Source organism: Cebus imitator, unplaced genomic scaffold, assembly GCF_001604975.1.
Source record: "Cebus imitator isolate Cc_AM_T3 unplaced genomic scaffold, Cebus_imitator-1.0 Scaffold414, whole genome shotgun sequence".
In the NCBI taxonomy this organism is placed as follows: Eukaryota; Metazoa; Chordata; class Mammalia; order Primates; family Cebidae; genus Cebus; species Cebus imitator.
The window spans coordinates 442,601-456,709 of record NW_016107729.1 but is presented as its reverse complement, the minus strand read 5'-3'; positions in this window follow the sequence as shown (position 1 = coordinate 456,709).

Sequence of the window (14,109 nt, the reverse complement as noted above, 5' to 3'; positions counted from 1 at the left end):
ACAAGTTGCAATAGCTGAATCAACCAATCAGAAGAAAGGATATCAGAGATTGAAGATCAACTCAATGAAATAAAACGAGAAGGCAAGATAAGAGAAAAAAGAGTAAAAAAAAAATGAACAAAGCCTCCAAGAAATATGGGATTGTGTGAAAAGATCTAATCTACGTTTGATAGAATGTGATGGAGAGAATTAATCCAAATGGAAAGCACTCTTCAGATTTTTTCCAGGAGAACTTCCCCAACCTTGCAATGCAGGCCAATATTCAAGTCCAAGAAATGCAGAGAACACCACAAAGATATTCCTCAAGAAGAGCAACGCCAAGGCACATAATAGTCAGATTCACCAGGGTTGAAATGAAGGAAAAAATGCCAAGGGCAGCCAGACAGAAAGGTCAAGTTACCCACAAAGGGAAGCCCATCAGACTCACAGCAGATCTCTCAACAGAAATCCTACAAGCCAGAAGATAGTGGGGGCCAATATTCAACATCCTTAAAGAAAAGAACTTTCAACTTGGAATTTCATATCCAGCCAAACTAAGCTTCATAAGTGAAGGACAAATAAAATCCTTTACGCACAAGCAATTGCTCAGAGATTTCATCACCACCAGGCCTGCCTTACAAGAGTTCCTGAAAGAAGCACTAAACACAGAAAGGAATAACCAGTACCAGCCACTCCAAAAATGTACCAAATGGTAAAGAGCATCGACACAATGAAGAAACTGCATCAACTAATGGGCAAAACAACCAGCTAGCATCAAAATGGCAGGATCAAATTGACACGTAACAATATTAACCTTAAATGTAAATGGGCTAAATGCCCCAATCAAAAGACAGAGACTGGCAAATTGGATAAAAAGTCAAAACCCATTGGTGTGCTGTATCCAGGACACCCATCTCATGTGCAAGGACACACATAGGCTCAAAATAAAGGGATGTTGGAAGATTTACCAAGCAAATGGAGAGAAAAATTAAAAAAGCAGGAGTTGCAATTCTAGTCTCTGATAAAATAGACCTTAAACAACAAAGATTAAAAGAGACAAAGAAGGGCATTACATAATGGTAAAAGGATCCATGCAACAAGAATAGCTAAAGATCCTAAATATACACACACCCAATACACGACCACCCAGATACATAAAGCAAGTTCTTAACTTAGACTTCCACACAATAATAGTGGGAGACTTTAACACTCCACTGTCAATATTAGACAGATCAACGAGAAAGAAAATTAACAAGGATATCCAAGACCTGAACTCAGATCTGGACCAAGCAAACCTAATAGACATTTACAGAACTCTCCACCCCAAATCCACAGAATATACATTCTTCACAGCACCACATCATACCTACTCTAAAATTCATCACATAATTGGAAGTAAATCACTCCTAAGCAAATGCAAAAGAATGGAAATCATAACAAACAGCCTCTCAGACCACGGTGCTATCAAATTAGAACTCAGGATTAAGAAACTAACTCAGAACCCCACAACTTCATGGAAACTGAACAACTGGCTCTTGAATGTTGACGAATAAACAATGAAATGAAGGGAGAAATAAAGATGTTCTTCAAAACCAACAAGAACGAAGTCACAACATACCAGAATCTCTGGTACATATTTGAAGCAGTGTCTAGAGAAAAATTTACAGCACTAAATACCCATATGAGAAGCAAGGAAAGATCTAAAATTGACACCCTATCATCAAAATTGAAAGAGCTGGAGGAGCCAGATCAAAAAAAACCTCAAAAGCTAGCAGAAAACAAGAAATAACTAAGATCAGAGCAGAACTGAAGGAGAGAAAGACACAAAAAACCCTTAAAAAATCAATAAATCCAGGAGCTGGTTTTTTGAAAATATCAACAAAATAGACGGACTGCCAGCCAGATTAATAGAAAAGGAGAAGAATCAAATAGATGCAATAAAAAACAATAAAGGGGATATCACCACTGATTCCACAGAAATACAAACTACCACCAGAGATTACTATAAACAACTGTATGCACATAAAACAGTAACCCTGGAAGAAATAGATAAATTCCTGGACACTTGCACCCTCCCAAGCCTAAACCATGAAGAAATCAAAACCCTGAATAGACGAATAACAAAGGCTGAAGTTGAGGCAGCAATTAATAGCCTACCAACTAAAAAAAGCCCAGGTCCAGTTGGGTTCACAGCCGAATTCTACCAGACATACAAAGAGGAGCTGGTACCACTCCTTCTGAAACTATTCCAAACAATCCAAAAAGAGGGAGTCGTTTCCAAATCATTTTATGAGACCAACATCATCCTGATACCAAAACCCAGCAGAGACTCAACAAGAAAAGAAAACTTCAGGCCAATATCCATGATGAACACAGATGCAAAAATCTTCAATAAAATACTGGCAAACTGATTGCAACAGCACATCAAAAAGCTTATCCACCATGATCAAGTAGGCTTCATCCCAGGGACGCAAGACTGGCTCAACATACCAAAGTCTATAAATGTAATTCACCACATAAACAGAACCAGACAAAAACCACATGGTTATCTCAATAGATGAAGAGAAGTCCTTTGACAAAATTCAGTAGCCCTTTATGCTAAAAACTCTCAATAAACTAGGTATTGACAGAATGTATCTTAAAATAATAAAAGCTATTTACGACAAACCCACAGCCAATATCATACTGAATGGGCAACAACTGGAAGCATTCCCTCTGAAATCTGGCACTAGACAAGGATGCCCTCTCTCACTACTCCTATTCAATATAGGATTGGAAGTTCTATCCAGAGTAATAAGGCAAGGAAAAGAAATGAAGGGTATTCAATTAGGAAAGGAGGAAGTCAAATTGTCTCTATTTGCAGATGACATGTTTATATATTTAGAAGACCCCATCATCTCTGCTCCAAATCTCCTGAAACTGATTAGCAACTTCAGCAAAATTTCAGGATACAAAATCAATGTGCAAAAATCACAAGCATTCCTACACACCAATAACAAACTTAAAGAGAGCCAAATGAAAACTGAACTCCCATTCACAATTGCTACAAAGAGAATAAAATACCTAGGAATACAACTATCGAAGGATGTAAAGGACCTCTTCAAGGAGAACTACAAACCACTGCTCAAGGAAATAAGAGAGTAAACAAACAGATGGAGAAACATTCCATGCTCGTGGTTAGGAAGAATCAATATTGTGAAAATGACCATACTACACAAACTAATTTATAGATTCAATGCTATCCCCATCAAGCTAAATATGACCCTCTTCACAGAACTGGAAAAAAACACCTTAAACTTCATATGGAACCAAAAGAGAGCCCACATAGCCAAGTCAATTCTAAGCAAAAAGAACAAAGCTGGAAGCATCACGCTACCTGACTTCAAACTATACTACAAGCCTACAGTAATCAAAACAGCATGGTACTGATACCAAAACAAAGATATAGACCAATGGAACACAACAGAGGCCTCAGAGACAACGCCACACATCTACAACCATCTGATCTTTGACAAACCTGACAAAAGCAATGGGGAAAGGATTCCCTGTTTAATAAAAATGGTGTTGGGAAAACTGGCTAGCCATGGGAAGAAAGCAGAAACTGGACCCCTTCCTGACACCTTACACTAAAATTAACTCCAGATGGATTAAAGACTTAAACATAAGACCTAACACCACAAAAACCCTAGAAGAAAACCTAGGCAACACCATTCAGGACATAGGCATAGGCAGGGACTTCATGACTAAAACACCAAAAGCATTGGCAACAAAAGCCAAAATAGACAAATGGAACCAAATTAAACTCCAGAGCTTCTGCACAGCAAAATAAACAATCATTAGATTGAACTGGCAACCAACAGAATGAGAAAAATTTTTTGCAATTTACCCATCTGACAAAGGGTTAATATCTTGAATCTACAAAGAACTAAAACAGACTTACAAGAAACAAACAAACAAACCCGTTCAAAAGTGGGCAAAGGACATGAACAGACACTTTTCAAAAGAAGACATATATGGGGCAAACAAACATGAAAAAATGCTCATCATCACTGGTCATTAGAGAAATGCAAATCAAAACCACACTGAGATACCATCTCATGCCAGTTAGAATGGCAATCATTAAAAAGTCTGGAGACAGCAGATGCTGGAGAGGATGTGGAGAAATAGGAAAGCTTTTACACTGTTAGTGGGAGTGTAAATTAGTCCAACCATTGTGGAAGACAGTGTGGTGATTCCTCAAGGTTCTAGAAATAGAAATTCTATTTGACCCAGCAATCCCATTACTGGGTATATATCCAAAGAATTATAAATCATTCTATTATAAAGACACATGCACACGTATGATCATTGTGGCACTGTTTACAATAGCAAAGACCTGGGACCAACTTAAATGCCCATCAACGATAGACTGGACAAGGAAAATGTGGCACATATACACCATGGAATACTATGCAGCCATAAAAAATGATGAGTTCGTGTCCTTTGTGGGGACATGGATGCATCTGGAAACCATCATTCTCAGCAAATTGACATAATAACAGAAAATCAAATACCTCATGTTCTCACTCATTGGCGGTTGTTGAACAATGAGAACACATGGACACAGGGAGGGGAGCATCACACACTGGGGTCTGTTGGGGGGGACTAGGGGAGGGACAGCAGGGGGTAGGGAGTTGGGGAGGGATAACATGGGGAGAAATGCCAGATACAGGTGACGGGGATGGAGGCAGCAAACTACATTGCCATGTATGTACCTATTCAACAATCCTGCATGTTCTGCACGTGTACCCCTGAACCTAAAGTACAATAAAATAGATTTTTTAAAAAATCATGCAATTTGGGCGTGGACAAATAACCAAACTATATCACAGGGTCTCACTCTATTGTCCAGACTGGAGTGAAGCAGTGCAATAATGTCTTACTGCAGCCTTGAATTCCCAGGCTCAGGTGATCCTCCCACCTCAGCCTCCTGAGTAGCTAGGACTACAGGCATGTACCACTACACAGAGCTAATTTTTCATTTTTTGTAGAGACAGGGTCTCACTTTGTTGCCAAGACTGATGTTGAACTTCTAGGCTCAAGCAATCCTCCTGCCTTGGCCTCCCAAAGTGCTAGGATTACAAGCATAAGCCACTAGGCCCTCTGTTGAAAGTGGTGGGTTAGGGACACAGGTTTATCTCTGTTCCCTTTCCAAATTCCATTAAAGTATCAATAAAAGGAGTTTTAAAAGATATAAACCAACAAGGGCAAAGAAAATGCAGAAGATATTATAACAGATGAGAAATGTCAATAAAAGTTCATAATACAGAGTGGTTGAGTAGTAACTAAATTAGGATAATGGAGAAAGCTGACACCTGAGTGTCTGCCAAAAAGGAAACCAATACAAAGCAAACTAGCTCGTGCCCTAGAAAAAACTAGGTAATTCTGAAGGCAGGATTGCACAACAGTGCTATAAACAGGAAGCCAAGTTGGAAATCTGCATATGGAACAGTTAAGCCCCAGATTTTCTCCCCGGGGCCAGGGAACCAGGTTCCTGCCTCTTCCCAACCCTAGATGAAGAAGGATGAGGAGATTACTCATTGGAGAGGATGAACCAGAGACTCTGGAGTTGGGACTCAAGACATGACTAAAGACAGGGGACAATGTCATAATGAAAATAGGCGCATTAAATACAAATCTGCATTCTGAGCAGTAAGCCAGTCACCCAGCTCTCAACCTGCCTGAACTGAGCTCCTTGATGTCTGGCTGCCAAAACCACCTCCCAGGCAGGAGCCAGTAGGATCCTCTCTGGAGTAAATGTCTGAACCAGGAGAAAAGACCTATAGCTATTAATATTTGGGGCCCACAGTGAAATGGCCAGTCTTGCTCAATTGCCTGTGGCAAGACATACCGAGGCTTACAGAGTGTCTGCTCAGCTCCTTAGTGCCTTGTATTACTCTTACACAATCAGTGGAACATACTTGATGAAAGACACTATTGTGAAAGACAGAGTGACATTAGTATTGAAACATTTTGAGAAGAGGAACTCAGAGGAAACGGAGGCAAAATAAAATAAGATATAAGCTATAATGAATATCTCGGGAGATAAGAGAAAATAAGAGAAAGAAAGGGAGGGAGAAAAAGAGGAATGTGTTTTAGGCCTTGAAGGGAACTCTAAGAGAGAAGTTCCAAAAATATTTTAATTGATAGTAGAATTACTAAAGTAAGGGTAATTATTTTGAAGTCTTCTTCATTCATCTGCATATATGAACTCTGCCATATTTGTTGAGACAGTCATGTTACTCTATAATCATCTTTCTTCTGCAGCTCATCTGTACCCAGATCTGTGTTCTCTTAAATTTCAATGGAAATAAGTGAAATATTTTCACTGAGCTTCATGAGCAGCATTCAAACAACATATAAAATATGTCAAAAGTAACCAGAAAGAATATCTCAGTACAGTGTTCTTTTGGTAGGGTCGTTATTATTGCATAATTTGTTTTTGTTTTTTAAGATTTAGAACTCTCACAAGAGTATCATTTATATTTCCTGGATGAAACACAAGTTGCCATGCTTCCAGAATGCTACCTCCTATCCAGGCTGTTGTTTGGGAAACAAAGTCCACTGGGAGAGGATTAGCTGGGGAGGGACTTTCTGAGGCCATGGGTATTGACGAGGCAAATTTGGTCAGATCTAGGGTGATAGTGGTTGCAGAGTCCAAGAGTGGTAGCGCTGTGCATCTCTAATGTGGGGTCCGGGGCAATGGTAAGAGGTCTCTTGGATGGCAGGTAGCTGCCGGGGAAATTGAACACAAATTGCCCTGCCTTGGGCATCAACAAAACTCGGAAAAGGAGCCTCCTGCCTTTGAATGACCACATTAGCCAGGGGAATAACCACTGTCTGAACATCTCATGCATGACCATGACAGACTGAAGCTCTAAGGTCTTCCTCAGGTTTTCTGAATTTTGTAGTTTTTTGAGACTCCCAGAAGCTCCTGGACAGGAGAGCAGCTTAAAAAGTTTAACAAAACTAACATTGCCTCACTACATGGGGAGGAAGTGGGGCTTAGAGACATGTTTTGTTAGATTTGAAAAGAAAGCAAAGTGATGATTCTTACATTCATTTATGGTACCCCAAATCTGTACTAACCACCCTATTTGGTCTAGACTTGCTTGCTCTGATTAGAATGCGATTGGAAAGTGGAAAATAAGATAATTCCTGGGAACCCTAGGAATTAAACTATTTTCCTGAAACTAGCTTGTTGGTGCCATTATTCAGGTCATCATTAGCTCCAGAGGTAACCTTAGGTGGGTTTCTTTCTCTTTTTTTAGAGACAGATTCTCACTCTGTCACCCAGGCTGGAGTGCAGTGGCACAACACAGCTCACTACAACCTTGAACTCCTGGGCTCAAGCCACCCTCCTGCCTCAGCCTCCGGAGTAGCTAGGACTACAGGCATGTACCACACGCCTGGCTAATTATTCTGATTTTTGTATAGACGGGGCCTCACTTTGTTGCTCAGGCTGGTCTCCAGCTTCTGGGCTGAAGTGATCCTCCCACCTTGGCCTCCCAAAGTGCTGAGATTGTAGATGTGAACCACTCACTAAGCCTGGCCAATGTTTGGATTTTCAATGGCTCACACTAGTGAGACAGACCTCTCTGTCTTTGTACTCTTGTTTCACTATAATTTATGCCACTACTATAAATTTTTTATTTCTGCAATCTTGTTTTTTCTATTAGTATTAAGTAATTAAAATCTTACTTGGGTCAGTATATGAGAAAAAAAAAAAAAAAAAAAAAAAAAAAAAAAAAAAGAAAGCTCAGATTGTCACTGATGCAAGTAAATCTAAATTGTTTGTAGTAATGGAAAGAAGCATTGGCATGATCTTTGCCTGGGCGTGCAAATAACCAATTGGTAGTGAAGCAGTGCTGCCTCCTCGAAGTTACTGAGGACGTTGGGTTAGGACAGCTGCATTCCACTCATCACTCAGCTGAGGCTGCCCTGTGTGGTTTGGCTTAGGGGTGCAGAGGATCTAGTCTCATTTCTGTTGTGACAGCATGGCTGCTAGGAGAATATGCAGGGAGTGGGAGAGTTGGGGTGTAGGGAGCAATATCCTCTGACTCTCCAGGGGACACTAGAGGCTGAAAGGTTAAAGTGAAGTAATTGCTCTCTCAATTAGCGGAGGTGTTGTGTACCAGTCTTATGAAACAGAATGAGCACCCCTACCAGCTGTCCCCTGCAAGTCCAGGAGCCTGGCCACAGGTCAGGTGGCTTCCTGTGGGAGCAGACCCTATGAGGAGTAGGGCGTGAGCCCAATCCAAAGGTGGCATTTCGTTGACTCCTGAGGCACATGGGTTGCTAGGAAATGGTAAGTAATTTAGGCTTGCCTAATTCAGACTAGTGTATTTTTTTTTCCAAGAATTAGTGATCACAGTGTGTTCCTTTTTTCTTTCTTCCCATTGTGATTGGCATGCAATCTGTTCTTTTAGCACTCAGTATCCCTGTAATTTGAGGTCCTGCTCCTTGCAAAATAGATCAAACAAGCTACATAATTTCCTTCCTAGGTATTCTGACACCATCCAAACTCCAGAAATCATCTAACTTTAATTTATGCTGTTGTCTTGCTGCTGTTACATTTTTGAGTCAGGTAACTGGTTAATTCTGAAAGGAAATAATATTATTTACCATACACCCAAGGACTGGGTAAAAAGGAATTATTTCTACTGTACTGTCAATACAATGCTGCAGTAGTCGGTAGCAAAAGCCACATTACTGTATTTAAAATCTGTCACTTGATCACTTAGCTTAATAAGTAGCACTAGCCTAGTAAGGGTATTGCTAGGCTCTGCCATGCATTTTACCTCCAGCCACAAAGGAGAATTTACCATTTCTGATATTCACTGGGCATTTACTTTGTTCTTTGCCTTCTCTCTTGCTATTTCTTTGATCTGCTATGCCCTTCTCTGTCTACTCTGCCTACGGAAAGCCTCTTAATTCTATAAAGTCTTCAAGAAGTATAAGCCAGCCAGGGGACTGGGGGAGTTGAGGTTAGGTGTAAGTGTTCTAAATAGAGAAAGTAATACAAGCAAAGGCAGACAGCAAAGAGAGCAGGTCACATCTGGAAGAATCACTGAAAATAGTTTTTAAAAAGTAATGTTTCTGTTAAAGGGATATTTAGAATTACGACTTTCAGAGTTATGTTTAAAGTTCAAAAATATTTTTATAAAGGCATCCTGGCTTTTAAGCTCTTAAATTGCTTTTAATATGCTTCTTACAGTTGTTTTTGCCATGTGCCACACCCTTATGCACTTATTGGGAAATAATTGGTTTGACGATGTTTATCTAGCAGCTACTGTCTGCTAGGCAGCACTGCACAAGGAACTCAGGTTCTGGTAGGAACTAAGGAGATAACATCCTTGCCCTCATAGAGTTTATAGAACAGTTAAGTCATGCTGATTGAAAACAATTTTAGGTGCAGTGAGTACTTCAGAAATAGAAGCACTATATTTATGGAAGAAATTAACAAAAGTGGTAAGCCTGTCTAGGAGGTTCTAGTTGGGACCCGAATGATGAGTTGTAGTTAGCCAAATGAGACAGGTAGGGGCATTGTGGAGAGAGAGAGGGGCTGAAACAGCATGTTCTAAAACCCAGAGGCAGGAGGCAAGAACAGGCTGATGAAGACACTGAAAGAAGTGCTAGAATGTCTGGTAAAGACATTTAGACTTTAAATCTGTAAGTATTAGAATGTCTGGTAAAAGACATTTGCCACTGGATAAAGTGGCAAAGAGAAATGAGATTGAGGGCAGGGTGGGAGGAGCAGGGCAACATCTAGGCACTTAATCCCAAAGACAATGAGAAACTATTCATGAGTATTACAGTGGAGAGTAACAGGCTGAAACATTTGTTTAAAACATCACTCCAAATTGACTTCAGAGAGATTTGCTAGAGAACTGACAAATAATCCAGATGGCAGGTGATGACTGCCCATGGAAAGAACCGAGAGAGCTCAAGAGATATTTAGGTGGTTGAATAGTCAGCCTCCTAAATTGGTGATTACTCAGACTATTTGGAGATTAAGAGAAAAGGGAAAGGAAAGAGTACTAGCTTTTGTTGATCACATACTTACAAAGTGCTAGTCCATTAATAAACATTATCTATAATTGTTACAGGGATTTTATAAGTACTATTTCCCTTTTTCAGATAAATAAAGAAATATAGCTAATAAATGTAAGAGCAGGGATTTGGATTCAGGTTCAGTTACATCCTTTTTTCAGTCTACCATACTACCTTGTAAAAATTGAAATGAAAAGGGAAATTCTGTTGAGACCCAATTCTCATAGTTTGACAAGCTATAACGTCTTCGCCTTGTCTGATTTCAGTTCCTGATATAGTTGTGCCAGCCCATTATGTTCTTTTAAATTTTAATTTAATTTTATTTTGTTACATTTTGTAGTTGGGTTTTGCTGTGTGGCCCAGGCTGGGGTGCAGTGGTTTTTCACAGGCATGTGTATGGGACACTACAGCCTTGAAGTCCTGGGTTCAAGTGATCCTTCCATGTCAGTGACCTTTTCAACTCCAGGGCAGTTGGGACTACAGGCCTCACCCCACCACACCTGGTTTATATATTTATTTTAAAGGTGTGAGTTTTCTCTAAGAGGTTGGTCTAACACCAGGAAATGCCACTGAACATTTACCAGTTATTTAAAAAATTAATATCCTTGGTGTTGAACAAATGATAAAATCATTCTGGAGGGCTTTTGATCTATTTCTCAATGCTCTATTATTTCCATTATCTTTAAGCTTTCAAGGCCAATGTAATTAAAACTTTGGCTGGATCTCACTTCCTCCTTTTCCATTATAAATAAACACTTTTCTTCCCACTTTGGTCAAGTTACAAAGATCTTTCCTCAATTTACACAATAACTGGGCATTCAACATTGAGAAATTATAAGGAAATCATCAACTGATTTTGTAAACATGTGATGAAATGCAGTCTTGTTTGCAAAGAAACAGAAGTGTCCCGTTTTGACTTCTTCTTTCTAGAAAGGCATTCCGATTTTACTTCTGCATTAAATAAGGCCTTTGGATATAAGTTCTGTATAATCTTTTCATTTTTAATTTTATTTTTATTTTTACATTTTATTTTTATAAGTTAGGTTCTGTATAATCTTTTCATTTGTGCCCAATTGTATATTTATTAAATTCCCTCTCACTGAACTAGTGATTTCAACCTGTAAATGAGCTGTGGTAACATCACAAAATGTTGATAAAAGAGGGAAGAAATTGTTGTAAATAGGATAATGGGGTTGTATATTTGGGTTGCATTTTAATGCAACCCTTAGAAAGCAAATAAGTTAAAATGCTTAACTAACTATTAATGATAACTTGTATATACACAGTTACTTGACGATGATGCTGTTCTTTTGGCATCACTCTAAGTCGTTTTGGGTGCAGCTACACTCTCTACACTACCTTATTCTTTCCTCCCCTGCTCCCTCAGCTCCAGTACACAATACCTCTGTGAGGTGGCTGGTTGACAGCATGGAAATACTCTATTTCCACGTCAGCCAAGTAGAAACTGAACCCACAAACATAGTGCTATTAACACCCAGGCCTTGCAATCAAGTCAGCCTGACCCAAAGAGGATAAGGGTGGTATCAGTGTCTCACACGTCTATTTTGTGTGTGTTTTTTTAAGTTCCAGAAACACCATGTCGAGATTACACATTTATCTTAGAATATAATTTCCTTGACTGCTGATTCAAACTGATGTGTAATTGAAGAGTAACTCAGTAAATTAGAAATGTTATTTAAAAAATAGGATGCTAAACCCTAACCTGCTAAAAAAAATGGATTTTTGTAACATCTAGGAAGTAAAGATATTTTAAGTTTCCACCATAAAACAGAAAAGTTTTCCACTAAAACAGAAAAGTTCATACACACACATAAGCACACTTGACTACTAATTTCTGTGGGGAAAAAAAATGGGAATAAAATAAACCTAAACAGAAAAAAAACACACTCAAATTATTTTCCCTATGTAAGGAATTCAATCACACTGCAAATTAAATCTCCTCTGAGGAGTGTAGAATCTGTTTTTGATCTGCATTTCATGTGTGGACTTCATGATAACTTCATGTTAGTACATGGCTTTCTTACTAATCCCCTTAACTGTAAGTTTTCTCTCTTCTTACCCACTCTACACCCAGAGCGTGCCATTCTTGAACTCAGAGGACTTAGTGTCTAAAACACACATATGTCATTACATGTCATCTATGACTTTATTTTCTATTATTGTTGTTTGCTGTTGTATTGTCTTTATAATTGCTATCATGAACTTTTTGAGGGCTTATTATGGTCCTTTAAGCCTTTACTTCTGCCTTCCCAGTAAGAAGCCCTTACTTATACAATGTAGACACTCAACAAATTTGGTAAAGTCACTATGTAAAAAATACATCCCACCTACAATTAAATTGTTGCTCTTCTCTTCTGACCCTGTGTTTTAAAATAGGATTCTGGCATTACACAAGATGCAATGAAGTAACACAAAGTTATAAATAAAAGCCAACTGCAAACTACAGAAGGATGTGTTTTTTGATTGTTAGAAAATAATTACAGATTATAGCTTAGAGTTAAAAAAAGAGACAGAATAATTTTTATGTATTTACTTAATTTATTTTTTTTGAGATGGTGTCTTGCTCTGTCATCCAGGCTGGAGTGCAGTGGCACAACCTCAGCTCACTGCAACTTCCACCTCCTGGATTCAAGTGATTCTCCTGTCTCAGCCTCCCAAGTAGTATGGGACAGGCACGTGCCACCATACCCAGATAATCTTTGTATTTTTAGTAGAGACAGGGTTTCACCATGTTGGCCAGGCTGGTCTCAAACTCCTGACCTCAAGTGATTCGCCCACCTCAGCCTCCCAAAGTGCTGGGATTATAGGTGTGAGTCACCATGTGAGCCACTGCACCCAGCCTAGAGAATGATTTTAAAAAATACACAGTTAACTTAGTCCTCTAGAATACATTAGAAATAAGACCACATGTTTGAGACACAGGATTTCTCATACCAATGTAGGTAGAAACTATTTGAAGGTATGATTCAATACTTCATTTAAAGTTAATAGGGGATTGGGTGCCATGGATCACACCTGTAATCCCAGCACTTTGGGAGGCCAAGGTGGGCAAATCGTGTAAGCCCAGGAGTTCAAGACCAGCCTGGGCAACATGGTGAAACCCCATCTCTACGAAAAGTTAGCAGGGTATGGTGGCATGAACCTTAGTCCTAGCTACTTGGGAGGCTGAGGTAGGAGGATTGCTTGAGCCCAGGAGGAGCAGCAGTTGCAGTGAGCTGAGATTGTGCCACTGCATCCCAGCCAGGGAGACAGAGTGAGACCCTGTCTCAAATAAATAAATTAATTAAGTTAATATGGGCAAAAAAAATCCACTTTCATTGCCAAGAACACTATAATTTTATTACAGAATAAGGTCCTGTGTAACGTTTGGTTGCAAAGTTTAAAAATTTATCTATTCATTAATTCAATATAATAAAAGATTTTTTAAATTGAGACAGGGTCTTGCTTTATTGCCCAGACTGGAAATAAAGGGTATGATCATAGTTCACTGCAAACTCAACCTCCTGCATTCAAGGGATCCTCTTGCCTCAACCTCCCGAGTAGCTGGGACTACAGGTGCACTATCATGTCCAGCTAATTTTTCACTTTTTGTAGAGATAGGGTCTCAATATATTGCCCAGACTGGTCTCACACTCCTGGGCTCAAGCAGTCCTCCCATCTCAGCATCCCAAAGTGCTGGGATTACATGTGTGAGCCGCTGGGCCCAGCTAATAATAAAAATTGACTGAATATTTTTCTAGGTAAGACCCACTGTAAGGCCAGGCATGGTGGCTCATTCCTGTAATCCCAGCATTTTGGGAGGTCGAGGTGGGTGGATCAACCGAGGTCAGGAGTTCGAGACCAGCCTGGCCAACATGGTGAAACCCTGTCTTTGCTAAAAACACAAAAATTAGCCATGCATGGTGGCAGGCGCCTGTAATCTCAGCTAATCAGGAGGCTGAGGCAAGAGAATCTCTTGAATCCGGGAGGAGAAGTTTGCAGTGAGCCAAGATCACGCCACTGTACTCCAGCCTGGGT